The sequence below is a fragment of the Onychomys torridus genome, chromosome 7 (genome assembly GCF_903995425.1).
Source record: "Onychomys torridus chromosome 7, mOncTor1.1, whole genome shotgun sequence".
Classification (NCBI taxonomy): Eukaryota; Metazoa; Chordata; class Mammalia; order Rodentia; family Cricetidae; genus Onychomys; species Onychomys torridus.
In genome coordinates, this window is record NC_050449.1 from 102,255,645 (window position 1) to 102,265,858 (window position 10,214).

Consider the following 10,214-nt stretch of genomic DNA (forward strand, 5'->3'; position numbering starts at 1 on the left):
GCCTCTGACCAGATTAGCCCTAGAGTTTCTGTTAAGAGCGCCTAGAGGACACTTTTCCTGGAGGCAACTGGACACATGGCTCCAGGTGGCCATGATCAACACTTAAGGGGCCTCAAGCTAAGGGAGTACTCATGCTAGACAACACCCCTTCAGTATGGGCCTAATCCAGTTCTTAAGTTTCTGACCACACACACACACAGGCACAGGCGTGCGCACACATACACACTGAGCCGAGGCCAGGCACAAGTCCATCCTGCTTCCGAACTCCATGAAATGAACAGGGGACTAAATCGGATAGGCAGGAACTTCTCAGACCGTGCTACCCGCAGCAGGGTTCTCTGTGTAAAGTGTCCATCACTCAGGTAGTCTGAGAACCTCCCTTGCTGGCTCTCAGCCTCTCAACACACAGCTCATTACAGAGCCTGAGGAATGCCACAGAAAGGGACTTTGTCTCCCCTGACTAGCCCCTGGTGTTTTCAAATCTGCCGCTTTCCACAAAACAGGCCTAAAAGACTGCAGAGGGCCCAGCCTCAATTCCCTCTGAGAAAGGCCCTGCCCAAGAATACCAAGGGGCAGGTCATGGGCACTGTGACTCCCACCCTCACCTTGCCATCACCTTCTCCCTCCCACAAAGCACCTCACCTAATGTGGACATTTGTCAACTAGCTATGGGCAGATGAAGAAAGAGAGGGGGGACCAGGGGACAGGAGGGAGCCCCAGGAAACCATGTCACCCACCAAGGCCCAAGGATTGAGAAAGGCAAAGGCAAGGTGGAGACATCACGGAGCCCAGTTTCCTGTCCAGCTCCTCTTTGTCCCGAGCACATATTTCCCCTCTTCTAAGTGGGGCAAGGATGTGGCACTCAAAAGAGGTCATAAGACTGTGCTTAGCTGCTTCCCAGGACTTCCAACTTTTAGGAGAACCCCCTAAAACTCATCCCTTGGTGGGTGTAGTTACTCATGTCTGTCATCTCAGCACTCAAGAGCCAAAGTCATGATCGTCGTAAGTTGGGAGGCTAGCCTCATCTACATAGCAAGATCCTGTTTTGGAAATGCATGAGGAAAGGAGAAAAAGAGAAGAGAAAAAGAAGGGAAGGGAATCGGAAGGAAGGAGGAAAAGAAAAGGAATGGGGCTCTGTGAGATAGTCTTCCCCTTATTTCAGAACCTACATGGCTCCCTTTCCGCCAGTGGCCTCCATTCACTGCCACATCTCCCAGAATGTCCACTGCTGGACACTAACTTCACTGCAGGATATATGAATAGAGTGTCACAACCTCCATACTTAGGTTAACACAAGGCAGGTAGAGGACATTGAGGATCAGCAAGAGAGTATACTGTATTTAGACTTGTTTTTTTCATGACTAGGAATTAAACTCAGAGCCTCACGCATGCTAGGCAAGAGCATACACACTGCATGTCTATTCTCTCTTGCCAGCACCTTGAATGGGTGGACTATGACAAAACAGAGATCAGCAGTGGTCAAGATGCTGCCATATAAGATAAATGGCCAGAAGAAATTAACAGTAGAGCTGTAGCAGGTGGTCGTGGCACACACCTTTAATCCCAGCACTTGGGACTCAGAGCCAGGAGGATCTCTGTGAATTAGAGGCCAGCCTGGCCTATAGTTCCAGGATAGTCAAGACTACATACACAGAGAAACCATGTCTTGAAAGACCAAACCAAACCAAAAAACCATTATAGCTGTGGGGCTCCTAGCCCTGAGCATGTCCCTCCCTGAAGTGGGATCTGAACTCAGATCCCAGGAATCGGTGTACATTTTCCCACACATGCATTTAGCTTTCGGCCCAAGACCTTCTAACAACAGCTAGCTGTCTTTTCAGTTGGCAACTCAATTCTTGAACAAATTTCGCCAGAGGGAAACAAGCGCCCTCTGGTGGTCTGCCTGGGTCTAGAGGAAAAGACCTCAATCTCAGAAGAGAACAGGGCCTTAGGATGGACCAAGCCATCTCCTCACTCCAAAACTTTCCCAAGGAAGAGAGAGGAAGGGTAACGGCTCTGTGGAGGCCTTTATAAGCCCACTGCCTTCAGGACAGTATTTACACATCTGGTCCTCATTCACCACACCAACATCTCTCCTGGTTCTACAAGCCAGGCTTTAGGCTGTTGCTGGTCATGCTGCCCCAAAGGAGCAAGTAGCAGCTGTCTTCTCCCCTAAGCCCGATTCCCACCCTGGAGAAGCTAAAGGGCTCTCTCTAGTATGTCCTCTCTAAAATCTCATTTTTACTGCTTTTGGAGCAACTGGAAAAACAAATAAAATCTGGAGAGTGGTGCCGTGGGAACAATGCTAAGCAGATGTCTCTGGCAGGAAGTGGTCCGCTGTTCCAATGCTTCTAATGGTGGCTGCTGATGACGTAAGACCAGGTCTGCAAACTGCCTGCTGAATACAACAAATGAAGGCCCCTGGAGAATGTGACAAAAAGCTCCTTCCCTGCAGTGGAGAGTGAACGTTTGTCTAGATTGGAGTCAAGAGGAAATGAGGTAACTTAGAGAGACTCTGAGGAGAGGGTGTCCTGAAGACTGAGCCTGTGAGCATGCGCTCCATCCCTGAGCCGTGTACCAGCCATGGAGAAATAAAGTTGAAAGGGAAGTACTGTCAAGAGAAGGTGAAGTTTTGTTGTTGTTTTTGTTGTTGTTTTTTGAGACAGACCATCGTGGTCTACATAGCAAGTAGCAAGTTCCAGGCCAGCCAGAGATACACAGTGAAACCCTGTCTCAACAAAACAAACAAACAAACAACAACAACAACAAAAACCCTTAAAATAATAAATAAATAAAGTGGGGCTGGACATAGTTCAGATAGTACTGCAAAAATCACATGTGCTCTACTCAGGAGGTAGAGGAGAAGGATCAGAAGTTCATTGTCACCCTTAAATAGGCAGGGAGTTCAGGGCCAGCTTGAGCTTGTCTCTAAAAGAGAGAGACAAAAAGGGGGGGTAGGATGGTTCAGCAGGTAAAGGTTTTGCCACCAAGGCTGACAACTTGAGTCTGATCCTCAGAACACACATGATGGAAGGAGAGAATTCACTTCCAGGCGGTATCCCGATTCCATATGCAGAGTGACAGACGTGTTAACCTCCGCCATAAAATTTATTTCTTTAAAATGTACAAGGCAGGCAGGCAGGCAGGAAGGGAAGGAGGAAGAGATGAAGAGAAGAAGGAAGGAGGGAGGGAAAGAAGGGAAGAGGGCAGGCAGGCAGGCAGGAAGGGAAGGAGGAAGGGATGAAGAGAAGAAGGAAGGAGGGAGGGAAAGAAGGGAAGAAGGCAGGCAGGCCAAGGAAACCTACCCTCAAAGGCTCTAGTGCCTTCCTCTTGTTCTGAGGCCTCAGGCTCAGGACCCCCCAGCTGGAATAGCCATGTCCTGGCTCCTCAGACTTCTCCTTTCCCCAAGCTCACAGCAATCTGATCCTGTTATCTCCATCTCCACACCCTTTGCTGACAGGCAAGTACTGCCAAACCCCTTATCAGACCTAAGCCCTCAAGAGTTCTTTCTCCAACCTGGGTCCCTCACAGCCACTCCCAGCAGCAACTCCTCACTTCTCAGCCAGAGCCACATTCCTTCTCCAGGTGCAGGAAGCCTTGGGTGTTCTCCTTAGAGAGTTTTCCTGCCCCCAGATGACCACTGTCTAGGAATTCATACCTTCCAGCTTCAACATCTTCAGCCTCTAGGGAGTCATCCCCCCCCCACCCCCGCCCAGCCTCTCCTTTTGCCCTTCTTTCTGGTCCCTAACATCCCTCCACAAAAGGCAACCGTTATGATGGTGAGAATTCCATTACTCTAAGGACCCTTCTAAGAAAGATGGAAAAAGCCTTTAGTCCCAGCACTCAGGAGGCAGAGGCAGGCAGATCTGTGAGTCTGAGGCCAGCCTGGGCTACTACATGCAAACTCCAGCCAAGCCAGAACCACAGAGCGGCATGGTTAGCTGCGATGGCCTCCTTTGATTCAGACCACTTAATTATATATACATATACATACATATATATATAATTAAGTATGTATAATATGTGTGTGTATATATATATATAAAATAAATCTTGCCTTCTATTTAGTTTTTTTGGGGATTGTATTCATTTTTATTTTATGTGTCTGTGTGTTTGCCTAGTGTATACAGGTATGACTACTCCCGTCTGGGTCTGAAGTTATGGACGGTAGTGAGCTGCCATGTGGGTGTTGGGAAATGAACCTAGATCATTTGGAAGAGCAATCAGTGCTCTTAACCACTGAGCCATCTCTCTACCCTCTTACCCTTTATTTAGACCTAAAGCCCAGTGGGACATGGTGATTCATGCCTGGTGTGATCCCAGTTCTCTAAGACTGAGACATAGGATTGCTGTAATCTGAAGCCTGGGCTACAGAGGGCAAGACCCGTTTTCAAGCACTGAGTTTGTTCCAGTAAGCCCCAGACAGAGCTCGGCAGAGTTCAGCAGCAGAGTACTGAACTCTCTGGTTTTAATCCCAGCACTGCCAAGAAAAAAAACTAAATATTTGTTGAATAAGTGAATGAATGAATGAATGACCCCTCAGGGCTGCTGAAACAAGTATTCAACTCCACAACTCTGGAGAGGACGGAAAGTTTCAGAACTATAATGGGGGAAATAGTTAAAATGTGAGTAGAGTATCTGATGTGGGGGAGCGTCGACAGAGGCCTGGCGAACTATGAGAGCAGAGAGCTCCAGGCCCCGGGTTCTGGAGGAAGAGGGGCTTCTTAGTGCTGGAGGACTGTGAGCCAACGAGGAGATAAAGCTGGAGAGGACGGTAGCTACTGGAAATAACCTGTTAGGCTGTTAGTCCATGTTGGGCATAGTGGTGGAGACTTAAAATCTCTAGCACTTGGGAGGAGGACCATGAATTTAAGGCCAGCCTGGTGAAATCCTGTCTCAAAACAAAACAAACATACATATGTGTGCGTCCACACCTTCTAGCTTCAGAAACTCCGTTTAGTCCTCCCCTCTCTCACTTGGGTATAATAGTGTATTACTTATTGTATGAATAAACAATCTATTGAATTTTTTTTTTAATAGTTTTTTTCAAGACAAGGTTTCCCTGTGTAGCCCTGCCTGTCCTGAAACTCACTCTCTAGACCAGGCTGGCCTCAAACTCATAGAGACACCCCTGCCTCTGCCTCCTGTGTGCTGGGATTAAAGGCTTGCAACACCATGCTGGCTGAAAAAAATTTTTTTAAACTACCTTTGAAATAGACACTTAGAAACTGCTTTTTGCTAAAAAGCATTGACTCCTCTTGAGTCCGAAAGGTACTGGAATCTGAATAAGAGCCTAGCATTTCTATCTCATTTTATCCTCTTCCTCTTGAGACACCCTGGATTCCTGGGACGGCAGAACTTCATGGGGCAGACCCCTACATACAAACACCAGGAGGAAGGCCATTCTCCAGGAGAGTGGGACTACCCTGGAGCAGAAGCAATCACCTTCCAGATTGGTCCCTCAGGGATGCTAGTGACGGCAGAGAAGCAATTTGCAGGATGCCCGACAGTGATGGACAAGACCACATCTTGATCAGGACTGCTCAATTATGCATTCTTGCCCTCTATTTAAACCTAAAGGCATGTCAGTACCCCAAGACAAACTTGAGGTCAGTGGACTCCTATTTGTTGTAAGAGTTCCATGAACTGGCCTGGCAGTGGTGGCTCACACCTCCCAGCACTTGGGAGGACAGCCGGAGCTGCTATACAGAGTATACAGAGAAAGCCTGTGTCAAAAAAGAAAAAAAAAAGAGTTCTGTGAGCTAAGGGAACAGACCAGAAGTAGGGGAGCAGAACTGGTAAGCCTGTGAAAGAGCAAAGGGCCTCCACTAGGAAATGATGTGCTGGCATCCGGAGCAGGCACTAACAATGAGGATACGAACTAGTTTCCAGAAGGTCACACCTGAATAAGACATTTTACAAGGCTGATTGACTTCAATGATGGCAGAGCTAGAATGTGGCAAGTCTAGAGTCACACTATCTTGGGCTATCTTTAACTCTCTAAATAGCTATTTATTGCCCATCTCTGTATTTGACATAGGCACAATTATCAGGTAAAACCCATTTTGGAATGTGCACACAGACTCCTTGCTTCCATCAGCCCAAAGGCTAAGAGTGTCATTAGATACGGGGCTGGAGACCTGGCTCAGTGGTTAAGAGGGCACTGGAAGCCTATACAGAGATTATCTGCTTTGCTGTTTCCGCCAATATTATATTTTGTTTTAAGATAAAATATCAGCTGGGGTGGTAGTGGTGGTGCATTACCTTTAAACCCAGCCCTCGGGAGGCAGAGGCAGGTGGATCTCAGCAAGTTCGAGGCCAGCCTGGTCTACAGAGTTCCAAGACAGCCAGGATTATCCAGAGAAAACCAGTCTCAAAAGGCAAAAACAACAACTGTGGTGGGATTGTGTTCCCCAAAATATTGTGCAGGCTAATAAACTTATCTGGGGTCAGAGAACAGGACGGCCACAATATTAAACACGCCTTTAATCCTGGCATTCCAGAGACAGAAATACCTCTGGATCTCGGAGTTCAAGGCCACATTAGAAACAGCCAGGCTTGGTGACACACGCCTTTAATCCCAGGGAGTGACGGCAGAAAGTATAAAGATATATAAGGTGTGAAGACCAGAAACTAGAAGCATTTGCCTGGTTCAGCATTTGGTTGGTTAAGCATTCAGGCTTTGGAGCAGCACAGTTCAGCTGAGATTCATGTGGATGAGGACTCAGAAGCTTCCAGTCTGAGGAAACAAGACCAGCTGAGGAACTGGTGAGGTGAGGTAGCTGTGGTCTGTTCTGCTTCTCTGATCTTCCAGCATTCACCCCAATAACTGGCCTCAGGTTTGATTTTATTAATAAGAACTTTTAAAATTCCTGCTACAAACAAAAAAATCTAGTAACTTTGGACATTAACACATTGCTAGTTTCCTACTAGGTAAACTGGATTACTAGTTCCCTCATATGGAATATGGTAATAGTTACTTAGGTTACTTTTCAGGGACTTGAAGGTCATCCACGGTTATATAGTGAATTTGAAGCCAGGTGAGATCCTGTCTTTTAAAAAAATGAGCAAGCTGGGACTGGAGAGATGGCTCAGCAGTTAAGAGCACTAGCTGCTCTTCCAGAGGTCCTGAGTTCAATTCCCAGCACCCACAGTGGGATCTGATACCCTCTTCCATCATAAAGACATATAAGCAGATAGAGCACTCATATACAAAGATAAAATCTTTTTTTTAAAATGAACAAGCAAAAGCCCCCACACTGTAACTCAGGGTTAATTGGACTTAACCTTGGCTTCTGCATTTTCCTCCCTCCAATGCTGAGGACAGCCAGCAGCTGCCATGAAGGAAACACAAAGGTAAGAGTCGGGGAGGCAGCACTAACCTGGCTCTATCTCATCATCCACAGGAGGGGAAGGAAGGGGGACATGGGGTTTTTCTGTGGGGGAGAGGAGAGCACTGAGCTACATATGTAAGTAGATCACGCTGGCCCTTTGTCCTCTTACCTCTGCCATGTCCAGCTGATTTGTCTGTGAAATTCCCTCTTCTCCATTCTTTTGTTTGGTTTTTGGTACTTGGTACTCCACATAGATTTTAGGATTGCTTTTTTCTAGTTCTGTGAAGAATGTCATTAGAACATTCATGAGAATTGCTTTGAATCCGTCCTAAGTAAGATAGCCAATTTTTTGGGGGGTGTGTGTGTGTGCGTGTAAGGGGGAGGGTTAGTTTTGTTTGGAGATATTTTTTTTCCAGAATGGATAAATTTATTAGCAACCTTCCTTAGTACAAAGCACAACTACCCATATTTTACCAAGATGTTAAAATAGAAAATTACACAAAGCAAATAAGTAATATTGTAACCAATAAATAAGCCAAAAAAGGACCAAGTTCAAAGCAGTTTAAACAGCCAAAATGTACATATTACATTCTCCACAATTACTGTAGTGAAGAAAATGCTCATCTAATGCACACTGACATCTCCTCTCTGCCCAGTGTCCACACTCACGGTCCTAAACAACAGCAAACACTGAAGACAGTGCAGAAGGAAGAACACAGAGACACGTGTTGGTGGGAATCCAACCCATGGCGGCCTCCAGGCAAGTTAGTGCACAGCTTCTTCTTCTGAACATAAAAACAGGTTATAACTTAAAAGTCCAGGTTATTTTAAACAGTAAAATATTTTCTCTGTCGAAAATAGTATAATTGATAACATTTCCCAATAAGCCCTTCTAAGCCCAATGATAGCTGAATTATACATATAAATATTGATTAGATTCTGGGATAAGAAGAGATCCATCTTTATCTGTTTAGAGGGCTATGTTTTACTTAAGTTGTGTAAGTGAGATTCCTATTCATCTTCCCCTACTGTTTGATTTATGGCAGACATTTTTCTATAGGCTAATCTATAATCTAAAACGATTAAGATAGCCATTTTTATAATGTTTTTTTCCATCAATTCATGAGCATAGGATGTCATAGCATCATCTAGTGTTTTCACCAAGGTCTTTCTCCAGTGTTTTAAATTCTTATGGATTTTACTTCCTTGGTTAGGTTTATTTCTAAGTATTTTAGATTTTCTTTTGAAACACTTGAAAATGGGGGATTCATTTTCTGAATTCTTTTTCAGTATCTTATTATTGATACTCAGAAATTCTACTGATTTCTGTAAATAGTGGTTAGCCCTAAGCAGAATTAGTGGTCATTATCTCCAGGGGTACTTAAAAAACAACCTAAAATACAATATTTTTGTTTGTTTGTTTTTTGAGACAGGATTTCTTTGTGTAGTCTTGGCTGTCCTGGAACTAGCTCTGTAGACCAGGCTGGCCTGGAACTCACAGAGATCCGCCTGCCTCTACGTCCTGAGTGATGGGATTAACGGTATGGGCCACTATCACCTGGCTAAAACATAATCTTAAAAAGCATATTGTCTGCCCTGAAGATGCTGTCTAAAAATAAGTCCTTGAATGGCACAGGCATGACACCTGTCTCACTACTGTTGGAGCCACCAGCAGGGCAAAGACTACAAAGCAAATAGTGGAGTTATTCATAAAGTCATCCATGACACCTATAAAGATTAAATAACTCATATGATTGTCACACTTGAAACACTGTCATGCACATAAACATTACATGTTACCTAGTACTTTTGTGGTGATTTGATTGAATGCTTGGTCCTCAATTGATGGGACTGTTTGGAAAGGATTTTTGAGTTTTCAAAAGCCCACACCAGGCCCAGCCCCTGCCCCCTCTCTCTGGTTGCTATCTGTGAATCAGGATGTAAAGCTCTCAACTACTATTCCAGGGCCATGCCACTCTGCTTCCCACTGATCTTGGACTAACCCACTGAAACTGTAAGCAAATCCCTAATTAAATGCTTTCTTCCTGCTAGGTAGTGGTGGTGCACACCTTTAATCCCAGCACTCAGAAGGCAGAGGCAGGTGAATCTCTGAGTTCGAGGCCAGCCTGGTCTACAGAGATAGTTCCAGGATAGCCAGGGCTACACAGAGAAACCCTGTCTCAAAAACAAATGCTTCCTTCTATAAGTTGTCTCGGTCATTGGATCTCTTCACAGCAAATAGAACAGTAACTACGACAACTTTACTAGAAATACTGCTCTCTAGAACTTCTCAATAGGGAAGAAAGGACAAAAAAGAAGGCTCTGAGAGCATACAAGAAATATAAAGAATGCTAAGGTCATGTTGTATATAGATAGGTCTTACCTCTCCTGTGACAAGAGCAACCCCCAGAGTTTGTTCACTCTGATGGTCAGGAGTCCAGTCCTAGAGGTCTTTCCATCTCTTTTTCCATATAAAACCCAAGCCTGACAGAGTATGTTGTCTCACGTCTAAGCAGTAAGATTACCATGAGTTCAAGACCAGCCTGGGCAATAGAAGAAGTCTCTATTTTAAAAACTAAGTAATTTAATTTAATCAGAACCCCTTAACCCCAGCACTCAGGACGCAGAGGCAAGAGGATCTCTGAGTTCGAGGCCAGCCTGGTCTACAGAGCGAGTTCCAGGACAGCCAGGACTACAGAGAAACCCTGTCTCGAAAACACCAAAAACAACAACAAAAAAAGAAAGAAAATCAACCAAACACAATCAGAGCCTGGAGACCTGTGAAGGAAATGAGGGATCCATGATACTACATAGTTAGAGGGAGAGCCAAAGCCAGGTCCAGATGGCCTTTCAGCATCTATGTCCCCCAGCGGTGTGCAG